The sequence below is a fragment of the Protopterus annectens genome, chromosome 9.part0 (genome assembly GCF_019279795.1).
Source record: "Protopterus annectens isolate FY-2018-M chromosome 9.part0, PAN1.0, whole genome shotgun sequence".
Classification (NCBI taxonomy): domain Eukaryota; kingdom Metazoa; phylum Chordata; order Ceratodontiformes; family Protopteridae; genus Protopterus; species Protopterus annectens.
In genome coordinates this window covers 1,629,691,376-1,629,705,591 of record NC_056743.1, presented here as the reverse complement: position 1 = coordinate 1,629,705,591, position 14,216 = coordinate 1,629,691,376, and the positions used below count along the sequence as shown (strand labels likewise).

Genomic DNA, 14,216 nt, shown 5'->3' with positions numbered 1-14,216 from the left:
ATCTGTTCACTACATATAGGAGAAGGGGGCAGGTACTGGGAACATCCTGATGTACAGATGGGGGGACAGGAGGTGAAGCCTACACTGACTTTGTCACGCATCAAGTATGCTAAACCTACAACACTGGTATAGGTGGTGTCCTTGTCCACCACAAGTGAGCAGATTCTAGTGCTTCCTCTGATGTTGTAGACATATGTGCAGAAGGGGAGAGGATTGTCTGTAGTGGATGTTGACAATGTAGGCTCTGTGTTTGCTGTGCAGGTTTCCAGGAGTGATCCCATTTGCTTGTTCATGCTAAGGAGACATTGCTCTAAAATGGGCACCTGCTCCTACTTTGTCTCGGATGGCGGTATGCCATCCCTATTATAGACACTATTTCTTACAGATGTCCACCACACAGGTGTACCTATCCTTGCAGAGTATGATGTAGTCCTGTTGGATATACCTGACTCCATGCATCTATACAAATGCACATATAGCGCTTGTGTGTATGTGTGGATATTGGTGCCAGTTCCTACAGAGGGGTTGGGGGCTGGAAGCTGTGTATACCACTCCACAGGAGGCTGTATTCCACGTTGGTGGTGTATGTATGTATGTATGTCTGACCTTAGCTACACAGGTATTGTGGGAGATAGTAACAGAAAACATGACCACATGATGGTTGCTTTGCCATGGAGAGTGACACTGTATGGATACAGCAGTGGTAACCCAGTTTGTGTAATTTCAACTCCACCACATCTTCACTTCATGTGGGGGTAGCCCTAGCTGCACCAAGGTGTTTGCAATTACTGTGTTGATGGCTCTCTGTCCATTTGTGTGCTGGCATTGGTATGTATTCCAATGTATGTTTGGGTCAGTCAAGTAACCCAGGATCAGGGTACAGATATAAATCCTACTAAAGTTGATGAGGTTCATATACGCAGAATGGGCTTCCTGGTCAAATGTGTTGGCTGGTAGCTAGCTATGGTTTGAATAGGTGTGTTGGCAATGGTGAACTGCCCCAGCAGTGTCTCCTGTGCATCTTACTGGTTGTATAGCATGGAGGTGTGTATGTGTCTCATACATACTGAAATCCCATGTCCCATGGCATTACCGCCCACACTTTGGGGTCTGACTGTATGATAGGATGATTGACCAGGTAAGACTGGGGTGCTCTCTGTAGCTTTCAACCATGTGTCTGTGACTGCACAGATGTCATCATTACCCAGGGTTACGAATGTTTGCACTCAGGGCAAAGTTATGTTCAGACTGCTACCATTTAGCAGCATGACCTTCAATGTGTGCTGCACTGACAGTTGTATGTTGATAGTGATAACCTCACCACTTTTCCTAATGAAGGCAGTATGGAGGTGGTGAGAACCATTGCCAGAAATTTAAAGACCAGTTGGGACAGATGGAGGCCATCTCCAGCAAAGCATCATGGTCTGTTTGTTGACCATATCATCCTAGGCTCTGAGGTACTAGAACCCCCTGGAATATCACAAGATAACAGGCCACATGTTAAGATCAATCATTTCCTGATTGTATTGTGGCATCAGTCTGGGTGACAGCTGTATGCTGCATAAGGCTAGGGACATACCTGCTTGGGACACATAATCAGCGTGCTTACTCATGTCTCACTGCATATAGTCCAGGCAGGTACAGTTCAGGTCAGGCACACCAACATGGAGTAAGACAGATTCATGATAGTACCTGTTGATGAGAGACAGCAGTGCATATGCAATATGGTGGATTCTGTCCACTGACACAAGCAACTGTGACCATCCACATATACAGCCTGATGAGAGGCACATCAGTGTGTCTCACAATGGAGTCTCCTATGTGTAATATATTTGATATGTGGTGACACCTTCGTGGTTGTGGTACACAGGTGTGTGGCTATGTGTGGTATGTGCTGTGTAGGGCTGTGGCATTCACTTGTGGCTTTGCCTTGGAGATCTCCTTTGTTTGCGGATGTGTATGTTGAGGAGCTCTGCATGTGTGTGTGTGTGTGTGTGTGTGTGTGTGTGTGTGTGTGTGTGTGTGTGTATGTGTGGGTGGTGTGTGAGGTGTACTGATTGTGTCAACAACCTCTTCGGGGACAGATATGCAGGCTTGAGAGGGAGAGAGCATTGACTGTAGATTCCTAATGTCACAGCATCTCTCTCACAGTGTGTTCCTTGGTGGTGGTTGTAGATGGTTGTCCATTCCTGTACATAAGACAGGTGCTACATTGTGCCAGGATACCCATATCAACTGGACTGGCAGGGGAAACTTTAGGACTTTGCCCAGCCATATATTCCAGAATTTGAGGGAGGAAGGCCAGGGAAACCTAAGGGGTGGGCCTACAGCCCAGGTGCTTACTACAACAGTAGGAGGCTGACACCACTGCATACAATATAGTTAGGTTATGAACAAGCAGTAATAAGTGCAACAGGAACATGCATTTAAACATCTTATAGGACATACAGCAAGTAGCAGGAAACATCAAGATCAGGAGGGCAATGCATGATGTATTGCCACTATGTTGCTGATAGTCACATACATACTGTGGTGATAGATGGTGGGATATGATGTGGAAGTTAGTGGTGGATAGTGCTGGCAAATGTGGATGCGCAGGGTGTGTACATAATGGTGAGCAATGTATGTGGTCATGTGATGTGTTCCCTTCCTCATGTCTTTCAGGAGGGATGTCCCACAGTAGGAATCCACCTTTCTCAGAAGCAGAGACTGACACCATAATTGATGCAGAGAGACTCCATCACCAGGTCCTGCTGTCAATGAGTCACCATAACCAGCAAGAACGCACTGCGGGCAGACTTTATGCATCAGTTAATCATGTGGGTCACCACAACAGGAGCTATGAGCAGGTCCAACAGCATACCACTGATATGATACATCATGCATAGCAAAGGGCTGCAGCTGTGGCCAGGGACCGTGCTGGCACTGGTGGAGGGTCTGCTACACAACAACCACTCTCGGTCACAGAGAAGTTCCTGGCAAACCTGGTACAGCCACCAGCTCACAAGAAATGATCACACCATATGTCGTGGGGGTGGGTGGCACAGCTTTCACAGCCGAGGAGCATCCAGGTAAGCCTCCAGTTGTCATGTTAACACTGCAGCATTCATAGTGGCAGCTTCTTCATATATGTACGCATATGCCAGGTCAATCTGCATTTGTGGGGGGTTGTAATGCATGTGTGTGCACCACATTTTGTAAATTTCAGCAATATGGGTAGTATCACAGTTTGTACTGTACGTTTTGCTTTATGCACATATTATCCTGTGCCAATGCCACATTTGTGTCTGCTGACAATACCTCTCCCTCTCAAATCCATAGGTACCTCTGGTGTGGCTGGGGTCCATCATCCTGCTACTGTCGAGTGTGGAATTGTTTTGTTATGGCTCATCTGTACCCTTGGCTTGTTAAGGGCTGCCAGTTTGCCATGGACACAACTGTTAAGCTTAGCCATATTGCAATACCTGCATGTTCACTTATGAAGGGGTGCACTACAGTGCATTACATCGGTAATCACAGTAGCATATTTGCAGGTGCTGTAACATACTGGCACATATTTTTGTGAAGGTGTAGGTAGTCTGCTATAAAGGGGTACATTACTATTGTAGAAATGGGTGCACTGTGTTGTAGGTGAAAGTCCATCACATACACTGACATGTCACTTATCTCACAGTTGTATAGTACTAGCAACATTCATGGATGTAGCTGCACTGCATGTTGTTAAGGGCCTGTCTTGTGTGTGTCTGTTGTGGTCTGCTTGTGTGTTATGCATGACATCAGTCATAAAGTGTGATCTGTCTAATGCATTTGTGGCACCTCACTTGTATGTTTTGTGTGTGTGTGTGTGTGTGTGTGTGTGTGTGTGTGTGTGTGTGTGTGTGTGTGTGTGTGTCTGTGTGTGTGTCTGTGTGTGTGTATATGTGTGTGGATCAGCAGACATTATAGTGCAGGAATTAATGTAGTCATGTTGTCTTCCCCACACAGGTGACTATGGGGGTTGGAGTGTGTCCCTCTCAAAACCTGATGTCAGTGTCTCATCAGACTCTGATGATGATGGTGGCCATTGTGAGGCACAAGTGGGGTTGTTGGGAGCTAAATCTGTACCATTTGTTGACATCCCACTTCCTCCCCCAATGTCCCCACACAGAGTCAGTATGCCCACACATACCCAGTTTCCAGCTTCCGCAGATATTGGACAGTCACAGGGTGGTAACATCAAACAGGATAGTGTGGCAACTATGGCATCTGTGACTGTAGACACTATCCATAGCCAGACAGCTGGTGAGGTCTCACACAGGCAGACTGACGGGGTACTGGAAGGAAGACTGCTGCCCATCCAGCACCTGTCAGAGGTGTCACAGTATGTGTCACCCAATGCATGTTTTAGTTATTCATGGAGGCACAGGCACATTGTGAATAGTACACCAGATGGATGCTCAGGGTCATGGATGCCACACTGCCTAGAATGCATGACTCCATCCACAAAATTAATGATGCCTTACATTATTTCGGTGATGTAGTGGATAGACAAAGGGATGAGACCTTGTCAGTCCTTAACCATGCAATGTCTGTGCTTCAAAATGCTTTGGGAGCAGGGTGTCAGGCATGTGGACGTAGGTCAGCAACATCAGCTGAGAGCCCATGCAGCCATGCACAGTCACACTCCTGTAGTGCCAGTGTCAAAAGCACTACTAAAGGGAGGGTGCTGTCCACACTACAATGTGGAAGGCTATGGGCACGTGGCCTTGGATGGTCCTGTCAGGGACACGAACCCAGCAGACACCGGTTACCATCAGCAAGTAGTACCTCATCTGGCTGTGGGCATGGTGGTGCCAGTGCCACACCTGGAGGAACCAGTACTCATGTTTGTGGCCAGAGATGGTTAACTGTACAATCTGCCATGCACCTCCAGGCTAGATGCTCAGCATAATGCAGCCGAGGTTATCCAAGTGCAACTAACTCTGGGCAAAACTGCAATCCAAAGTGTAGCTTGCTACAGATCACTCACCATGCCCCAGGACTCCCACTCCTCTTTTCTTGATGTACTGGAAAATATTAGGGTACTCATGTACCAACTCCTTCGCTCAACGCTTTCTGGAATTCATAAACTCCAATGCCCTGGATCAACTTATCCACACCCCCACCAGGTGCAACAATATCCTAGATCTAGTCATTACCAATATGAGTGACCGGTGTTCCACACCTGAAGTCAACGCCTCATTGGTCCGATCCGACCATAAGCTAATTACCCTAGATATCCACATCCTGCCTCCACCCCCATTAAGGAAACCATGCTAAAAAATTTCTCCAAAGCCAACTTCATGCTTCTTAAGACTGAAGTGGTGAACTTCATGACACCCATGTAGATGGACAATACAGTTACGACTACTGAATCCAAAACAATTGCACTTTATAAGCACTTACATGAGTGCATGGATTGTGCTATCCCAAACAGAACCAATACGCTATCCTCCAAAAAAAGGAAGCCAATCTGGTGGTCCCCTGCCATAAACAAACTGTACAACAGAAGGAAGAAACTTTTACAAAAAAGAATAAAATCCCACGAGTGGAGGAACTCCCTGATCAGCCTCAGTAAGAAGCTGCGATCCCTGATAAAATTCTCCAAAGCTAGTTACAAAAACGAAATCACCACTGATTCTAAAGACAGCCACAAAGCATTCTATTGCTATGTCAAGAATCTCAATGGCAACACTCAGATCTGCTCTGAGTTACAGCGCAATGGCACTAAATATACAGACCCAACCGATATTGCCAACATCCTGGCAGATAGGTTCAGTGCTAACTTTACCCCCCTCTCACCTCCTAAACAGCCCATCTCTATACTGGAAGAATGCAAAGTTCCTGTAATCACGGCTGCACAGGTAAAAACCACACTATCCAAAGCCAAGAACACAGCATCCATGGGACCAGACAACATCCCAGGCTGCGTTCTACATGAACTACAGAACGAACTGGCACCCCACCAAAGTACCATGTTCAATCATAGCCTCACCTCAGGCTTTGTGCCTGCTGAATGGCGCACAGCAATGGTTATCCCACTCCACAAGGGGAGAGCCACCACAGACCCCGGGAACTACCACCCCATTAGCCTGACGAGCCTGGTCTGCAAGGCCATGGAACGTATCATCATGGAACATATAAACAAAGACATTGGTAATCTCCAAACTCTGGATCCCACCCAGTTTGGGTTTATAAAAGGCAGATCCTGTCTCCTAAACCTGATAGACTTCTTTGAAGCAGTCACCAAAGCCGTAGACAAGGGTAAGGTGGTTCACACAGCTTATCTAGATCTTGCCAAAGCTTTCAACACGATCCCCCACTCTGGAATTATAGACAAACTCACTAAACTAGGTATAAATCCCTATGTCACAAGATGGGTTGCCAACTGGCTCACTGACAGAACCCACACTGTGAAAGTAGCAGACTCCAAATCCGACTTCAGACAAGTGACAAGTGGAGTACCGCAGGGTTCAGTCCTGGGTCCTCTCCTGTTTGGTATCTACTTCTCTGAAGTACAGGCTAAAACAGAAGGTCTTTGGCTAACAAAGTTCACAGATGACTGCAAACTAGGAGCCATAATCGAAACTTCTAATGATGTGGACATCCTACAAAAGGGCCTCACTGAGACAGATGCCTGGTGTCAAAGCCATGGCCTCAAGCTCAATGCTAAAAAGTGCATTGTCATCCCCTTTGATAAAAATTCTGTACCCATGAACTACAACATAGGTGGTAGTATACTTAACACCGAAAGTGTGATAAGAGACCTTGGGACACAGGTGGACAGTAGTCTCTCCTTTGATAATCATATCGCCACAGTAGTCAGAAAATCCTTCTACGTGGTACACCTCATCACAAAAGGTTTCTCATCCAGAAAAAAAAAGGTCATTGTTCTCCTCTACTCATCACTCATTAGACCCATTATAGAGTACAATGCCCCTTTTGGTATGTACCTCACAAGACATCTATAACAACTGGAAAGGCCGCAGAAATACCTCAAACAGATGCCCTATGCAGACCATTTCAAAAATCTCCAGCTTTACTCTGTCACATATCACCTACTCAGAGGTGATCTCTGCCTAACATACAAAGCTATGTCAAACCCAGAGCTGTTGGACATGCTCCACTTAAAGAATCCCAATCCCTCTGAGCTACATGCTCTAGGGATCTAAACCTTGTCACCACAATAAACAGAACATGCCGGAGGGATAGATTCCTGTCCCAGAGACTTCCCATACTTTGGAATAAACTACCTATCTATATCAAACAAAGCTCCTCATTAGCACTCTTCAAGAAAAATCTTGATGACTGGATGGGAAATAGGAAATTCACCCCGGGGATCACCTCTGTGGCTCTGCTCAACAGTGGCACAGGAAAATAATTTTCTTGGGTGGCAAAAGCCAGGGTACCTTTTTGGCTGGGCTTGTATAGGCCCCAGGGCCAATAGCCTAGTACCTACCTATGAACCTATGAACCTATGTTCCACAGCTGTCCAACATACCCTAATGTAGGGCTGACGCATGGCTTGAGTGTGTACATGACATCAAATAAATGAGGCCAGCACTAGTAGTTGAGGAAACATTTACTTTATTAAAGTCAAACCACAATCAACAGACTGGTTTTGGCACAAAGCCTTTTTCAATGTATCACATAGACTGCAGTATCAAGACTCACATATCTAGTAATTTAAGAACCACAATTATCACTAAGCCAATTAATAATTAATTAATTTATAAATGTTCATTTAAACCAGGTGGAAATAACCCACCAAGTCTAACAATCCAGGCTTTTTCATTTCTATTCAAAATATTATGCCAACCTGCCTTACAGTTCCTGTTGCCACATACCTTGTCAATGACTGTAAATTGAAATTTGGCAGTTGGATGTTTAATAGCATGTTTATAAAGTGCATTTGTAGAACATTTATTCCTAATGTTGCTCAGATATTCAGATATACGTAACGTAATAAGGTCTGGAAGTCTGGCCTATATGATCCAATGGGAGGGTTAACAGGCTCTCAAAATGGTATAACCATCACACACACAAGGCGGCCACACTGCTACAGGACACACACCCAGAGAGTTGCCAGTTGTGAGATTAGAATCCCTACCTTTGCTATAGTGCTACATATTTATCACATGCACCACAGAGCTTATGTGGGTGGAAAGTGTCTAACAGTGCATCTAAGCATGACTGACAGCAGCAGGCCCTGGAATGTAATCCAATGGGGGGGTTAACAGGGAGAAACATGCCATAAAATGTATTGGCACTGCACACACATAGTCAAGATAAACACACCGCTACAGGGGGATTTAGTTACAAACACTCACTGAGTTATCATTGTTGGGATTAGAACCCCTACCTATTTAACTGTATACACTATAGTGCTATATACTTATCACATGCGCAACAGACCTTATGTGATTGCAGATTGTCTAATGGTGCATCAAAGGTTGATGAAATTAGCAGGCCTTGTAAAGTAGGCCAATGGGGAGTCACAGGTATGCACATGCTTTAAAATATATTGGCATTGCACAAACCTAGGCAGAAACTAAACACAGCTGCAAGGGGATATATTTAAACACACACACACACACACACACACACACACACACACACACACACACACTGAGTTATTGTTGCTGGGAATAGAACCACTACCTATCAATCTCTTTACACTATAATGCTATGTAGTTATCACATGCACCAGAGAGCTTATGCATTTGGATAGTGTCTGCACTGCTGTTGGGGTAGATAACATTATTAGCTGCTGACAGGGAGGCAACTGTTGTGGAGGACAGTAGTTACAGGGCCATAAAATAAGTGACCACTGCACAGACATAGGCCTGTTGGGTGTGTGTATTCTGCTGTATGTGGAATATATACAGATACACACACAAGGTGGCCAATGTTAGATTAGAACTCCAACTTACCTACTATTACACACTACTGCTCACCATACTATTCGCATGTGCCATTGGTTATCAACAGAAGACAAGTGGCTGCAGCACTACATCATACTATGCCTTACTGAGTTTCTCTATCTCTCTCCCTCTCTCTGTTTGCCTCTCTCCCCCTCTGTCTACCTCTCTCTATATATATATATATATATATATATATATATATAGATAATCTATATATATACGTGTCTATATTAAACCCAACAGATCCAGATATATCTTTTATGTGCCACAAACAGATAGATAAGGGTAATCACGCCTGATGGGGATAGGGAGAGAGACAGCTGAGGTATACATAGCTGTCTGTATGCACAAAGATATATGGACATTACAGTTCTATAGTCAGATGTGGGCTCAGACATGAGTTGAAATTAGCTAAGTGTAGGAGCATGCCCAGTATGACCATCATTAATTACCAATGGGACTCCAGGCCAGAACTACCTGTACTCCAGTCCAAGATTTTTTGTGCTACAGCCAATTGTTTGCTGGACCTGGTGGAACAGTCTAACACCTCCCTGATATACTGTCTGAGGGATTTTGTGGCTGTGTGCTGTCTGCAATATCTGACCCATATGCAGGGTGTGTACAGCGTGTATTGGACTGAACATAGTTTTGCATATGTCTGGTCATTTTACACAGCACTGTGATTTCTTGGAACATCAGTGGCAGATCATTATAGATTGATGTGAGGAAACGCTGACAGACATTTGGGTTACTGACTCCATACACTGCAGGGAATATATGCTGCTACACAAACTGTTGTATTCTGTACTTTCTACATTAGTCTGGCCAGTAGTTCATCCTTCCCCTTATATGTGGAGCTTTGTCCTGCCCTGCTCCAGTTCCTGCCTTTGTCCACAGTTGCTGCTCTGTGTACTTGTAGGTATACTGTGAGTGGTATAAGAGATGTAACACCACAGACAGGGTTACAGACTTCACACCTCTGACTGTACCTGTTTTGCAGGTTGTCAGGCATAGTGCCCCATACATCTGCTCTGCTCTTCAGGCATTTTGTCTTGTACTGTTATTATAAGGCTACATGTTGCCCAAACCTCTCATACTCTTACAGCCATTAATGTGGACAGGGCCATATATAACAGTGGGACATAGGCCCAAACATGGGGACAGGATTTTAATATTGCTGTTACAAACCTAGACAGTTGGTAGAATGGTTTTGTATTACCATGCATTTTCCAATGGGTATGAAGTCTGCATCTCACCTGTCTGTTATTAGTTGCTCACAGCAAGCTTTAGTCATTTGTCAATAGTTTGCCAGAAAGCTGCAAATGTTATGACAAACAGAACAGATATGCGAGCCATAAATGTGGACATTCTGTTAAACTCTGTACATTTGTGGGGTATGGATGGTTCTCACTGACTTGCTGTAAATACAGAAACAGTTACACTACAGCCTTTATATCCTGCTGCTACACTGACTTGTTACAATCTGCTGTTTTACTAGCCACTGTCTAGGTTACTGAAGGCTATGTACTGTACATATCCATGACCACCTGTCCCTCAATTATGTCTGTCTTTGTCCAGCTTTCTTCCAGTAAGAAATACTGAAATATGGACAGTCTGTAGAACTCCTACCATAGCTGTAGCTCACATGCAAAACAGTAGGTGCAGCCAGTCTCGAACCATGTACCTCATCAACCATGGTAATTCATTTACCCACTAAGCCACAACAGCCACCAGACAGTGCAGTTTACTTCCTGACATTATCAACCCCAGACAAACATAGCCCTTTGAACCCTGCATATTGGGGAAATGGTACATCACCAGGTTGAGTGGGGCAGCCCAGGGATTGTGTGGTGCGTGCTTTTACCTTGCAAATATACTGTGACTACAGTTGTATGAGGATACGAGTGTGCTTGGGTAGGGAACTCCAGCACTGACAGTCAGGCATCTGTCCTGTGACCCTACTGTATGTCATTCTCTCACATAGTGCATTGCATTTTGCTGGCTTGGGGCCTACTGCCAGTATTGGGTGGAGAGTTCCTGTTGCCCCACACAGCTGTCAGTTGTCTGCAGCTATCCTGCTAGCCCACTCTATTCCCTTGCATACATGCGGCAGGTCTATACATATGCTACCCCAGTCTACCAACCCATTAATTAATTGTAAAGAAGAGTGACATACCTTATGCTATCAGCGGTTGAGATAGCAGTGCTTCATGGTTGTCTCTGTTTGATGCATGCTGTACACAACCAATACATTCTAAGGTACAGTTTGTGTGGTGTGGCTGGCATCCTTTTTACTATGCATGTGAGTTAGAGTGAGGTGTCAGTCTCTAGGTCCCTAGGTTGTCAGTGCATGTGCTATGGATTGCCTCTTTGCTAAGGCCAGGGCATACTGGGCATGTCTACATCTACCTACAGGGATAGGCTCAAGGGGTTCCTCCTCCAAGTCCTCTTGTGGCTGTGGGGACCTTGGCACTGGTGGAAGGTGGTGTGTCCTTCCCTGTAATATTCCTGCCACAGCTGTTTCCACAGGATTATATTGTGTAGCATGGCACATACTGTGAATGCTTGTGCACACGTGACTGGAGAGTACTGCAGGGCTCCATCAGCTATATCGATGCAGTGGAACTATGACGTGAGCAGCCCAAACACATGCTCTATGATGTTCTTAGTTTTTGCATGTGCCTCATTATGGCATTCTTCAGTAGGTGTGTGTGCATTTCTGATGGGTGCCATCATCAATGGTTCCAGTGTGTAGCCAGCATCCTCCACTATATGGCCGTATGGGATGTCCCACCTGGCAAATGTCTGGTACAGCTGTGAGGCATGCCAGATGTGGGAGTCATGAAAGCTGCCAGGGCTGCCAGCACACATATTCATCATTGCACATGACCTGGCAGTTGATGGAGTGATACCCTTTGCTGTTGACATAGACCCTACCCTCTCTACTGGGTGGTGCTTTGATGTGCACATGAGTGCAGTCTATGGCACACAGCACCTCAGGGTAGTGTGCTACATGGTGGAAGAGATGCATATTGCTGACTCTCTCCTCAGAGGTACGGGGTAAATAAATGCACTCACTGGTATGTGCTTGTATGGCATCCAGGAACTGGCAGAGTACTCTGGATGTAGATGCTTGTGAGATCCCCATTATATCCAGATGATCGTTGAAAAGTACTTGTAGCTAATATTCTAAGGGCTACACATACCTTTATTTCCACTGGGATGGGTTTCCCTCTGTTGGCTCTGGGTCTGAGTTGAGGGTGGCAGAGCTCAGTGAGTTCTTGTAATATGTGCCTGTCTACCCTGTAGTGCTCTACAATCTCCATCTCATGTAGCCCCTGGAAGGTTGCCCTGGGCCTGAAAACTCTTGTCCTTCTCAGTCTGGACCTATTGTTAGCATCATCATCTTCAATGACCTCAGCCTCAGGCACATACATATGTAGCAGATCAGCAGCAGCCCCTAGCATTTTGTCAGTTAAAATTCCCAAGTGTGTACTCCAATGGTGCAGAGTATATGAGAAAATAAGATTGTATGATGTATGCATACTTTATACTGGTGTGCTGCAGGTGCAGCCTTTGTGATTGGCTCATTATGTTGCAATCCACCTGATAGGTATAGCACTGGGGGGGGGTTTGAATGGGCCAGTGTCTGTTGAACAGGGCTTATCAGTCATTTCTACCTGATTAGCTTTCCCAGGCAAGTTTTTTTTTTTACTTTTTCTTTCCTATTTCTTTCACTGCTAAGCAGTGTGTCGCATCGCGCAAACCTGCGGCGCTAATGTAAACAGTGCTCAGCAGTTTTGACCCTCCCACAACCATGGCCACCCTTAGCTTTTCTTAAACTAGCTAAAGCATGCTCAGCAGCATCAGGCACACCCCTGCTTATCTGTGCTTAGCTGAGAGCAAACAGATGCCACTAAACTCCAATCTGCTTTAGCATAGAGTGACTAACCCCCTTGTGATATCAGCTACCTGTTCTGCCTACACCATCACTGTTCTAGCCCTACCATGGTTTGTACCTGCAGACACGGTGGCCCTTTTCGCTGTTATATAACCTTGGTTCATTTACATACACCTCATTGCATATACACTGAATACTGCACTACATCAGGGCCTGTCCCGTTAGCAACCACTGTAACCTGCCTGCTGGGCACTATAATGCAATACGTTTGCAAGTGTCTAATTTTCATTTTATAAAGTTTTTATTATTTATTTATTTATTTATTTTTTTGCATAATAGCATGTTTGCTCATCGCTGTCCGCTGCTTAAAAGTGACAGATATATTAAAAAAGTTTATATTTTTATTACATTGCATTGCTTTTTGGAATTGCTGGCCATAGTTTTGGAAATCTGGATGCCTACTGTGCACTGTCCACCTTTTTGGAGGGCTTTTTCAGCCCCTGTTTAACTTTTACAGTCCGGTACATGGTTTCTAACCACGTACATTTCCTACACTTGCATGACACCTACACAGGTGCCTTTCTGTTTGCTGAATCACAAATCAACCTCATTTGCATGATTTTCACCACCTTAGGAGGTGATTTGCATTCCACGGACAACTCCATGTCCGTACATTTGTGCACGCCCCTCAGCCCTGTTTCCTGAATTGCTTGGTGGCCATGTTCCTTGTTCAGGCTGCAACGCTATTCTTATATGGAGAATTGCTCCGTGTGGGGTTTATTGAATTCCACGCTATGTCTTTCCAAGGCTCAGCATAATTTACCACACAATCAATTTTCTTCACATACATTATTAACCTTTTTTAGCATACTCATATGATTAAATTGTGAAGTATATTTCCATTTTATGTCAGTATCACATACATTAGAGGAAGTATTGAACAAAAGAAAATAAAGCCATGTAAGTAAGTCTTACAATTTCTTACTTTGTGTTCTTGATCTTTGATACATCTTTATCGATTGACTGAAAATATTTTCTTAACTGAGAGACAGTTTTTATGGATAAAAATATGTTCATCTAGAAAAAAAAAGACATAATAAAAATACACCAAGGGACATTTTTAAACAACATTATGTAACAGGAAGATTTTTTGCCTTCCATGGAAGTGCAACACATTGGAATGTATAACTCCCACATATGAGTTCAATAGCCAAAGTAAACCTTGGTCAGTGTAGCAGCCAAAAGTATTTACAAAATGTCCAGATTTGTAATCACCATTAAGAAGCCAAACACAGCTTAATATTTATTTAAGTTTAAAAGCTATTCTTGAGTCAGCTATATTTAATATTGTATTTCATTTACTTCCCTCAGTT

The 14,216-nt window shown here is 44.4% G+C and overlaps 1 long non-coding RNA gene across 1 annotated transcript in view; it reads right to left on the bottom strand.

Moving 5' to 3' along the window:
• Window positions 1-13,885, bottom strand: part of LOC122810978 — a 306,947-nt gene extending 293,062 nt beyond the window's left edge. Inside the window, exon 1 of the long non-coding RNA XR_006366171.1 lies at window positions 13,829-13,885. This is a non-coding gene — a long non-coding RNA (uncharacterized LOC122810978). The remainder of the gene's footprint in view (window positions 1-13,828) is intronic.
• Between the last annotated feature and the right edge of the window lie 331 nt (window positions 13,886-14,216).